Raw genomic sequence first — 1350 nt, forward strand, 5'->3', positions numbered from 1 at the left:
ATAAGATGCATCTGGGGGTTCTAATTCTTTAAAAATTGTTTGTCCAACCATGAGTATCTTATGACTCACATAAAATCAGGTGAAAATTAAACATTAGCTCCTTGTAAAATACTGTGCTAGAAATCCTAGAGTATGCAGTCAGTCACATAAGAAAAGACTGTTACTTTTAGAGAGAGCTTATTATCTAGTGTTCATATACACACAGGATTTAAACACACACACACACACACACACACACACACACACACACACACACACACACATCAGTAAAGGCTGTTATGGAAGACTGTATTTTCTAAAAATAGCTGTGACAATATTTTCGGTCCCACTGACTCTTCCAGACCTTTGTCAGTCCCTATCAAGAGGTAGGTGGGATTTATGCTTCTTCCTTTGACCCTGGGTACAACTTTGTGTCTGCCTCGATGACCAGAATGAGGCAGACTTGACACTGGTGACTTCCAAAGCTAGGTCACGGTGGATGACGCTGCTCCTATGGGCTCTCTCTCCAGGCTCTCCCCCTTGGAACACGAAGACCATATTCTGCAGAAACAGAGGCCTCATGGGGAGACTCACGAGGAGGGAAATCAAGGCTTCTGGCCCCCAGCCCAGTCGAGCTCCCAGCTGACAGCACGGCCTGCTTCCCAGCCATCTGAGGGGCTCCTCTTGGAAGCAGGTCCTCCGGTGCTCAGATGCACTGCCCCAGCCTGCAGAGCAGAGACGAGCCCCACCCCCTCTCCCCTCCAGCCCTGACCACACACGGCCCAAACTGCAGATGCGTGAGTGAAATAAATGATTGTTGTTTAAGCCATTAAGTTTTGAGGTATGCAACAAATGATAGCCATAATTGATTTTAGAAGTTTTTCACATTTGAAGAACTGACAAATTAAAAACTAAAAGAGGCCAGTGTGGCCACACTGTGGTGAGTGAAGGAGCCATGAATTCAGAAAGAGAGGCAGGGCCTGGGTGTGCAGGCCTCACAGGCCATGGTAGCGGCTGGGGTTTATATGGGAAGCACATGGATAGTATTGAGCAGAAGAATGACATGGTTGATTAAAATGATTCCTCTGGCTGCTGATGGGTGGCTTCCAGAAGCCTCAACCCCTCCTAAATCATTCATACCTCATGACCAGTCATGAGGCCTTACCGAGGGATGTGAAAAACAGCATTTTAAAGAAAAAAAAATTTTAATTTATAATAAAATAAATAACAATTTAAGGGAAAAAAAGAAAGTAATTCTTTGAGATTATTTTAAGCTTAACATTTTCTAATATAGTCCTGCGTCAGTTTTTAAGAGACTATCAAACACGTCAAAAGAAAAAAAAAACACTTTACATTTTCAGAAAACTAAAA

The 1350-nt window shown here is 43.3% G+C and overlaps 1 long non-coding RNA gene across 1 annotated transcript; it reads left to right on the top strand.

The window, feature by feature from the left end:
* Positions 1-195: 195 nt before the first annotated feature.
* LOC111735096 lies at positions 196-753 on the top strand. The gene is made up of 2 exons (XR_002778680.1): positions 196-365; positions 510-753. It is a non-coding gene; the product is annotated as an uncharacterized LOC111735096 (long non-coding RNA).
* Positions 754-1350: the final 597 nt, after the last annotated feature.

The sequence above is a fragment of the Pteropus vampyrus genome, unplaced genomic scaffold (assembly GCF_000151845.1).
Source record: "Pteropus vampyrus isolate Shadow unplaced genomic scaffold, Pvam_2.0 Scaffold14899, whole genome shotgun sequence".
Lineage (NCBI taxonomy): Eukaryota > Metazoa > Chordata > Mammalia > Chiroptera > Pteropodidae > Pteropus > Pteropus vampyrus.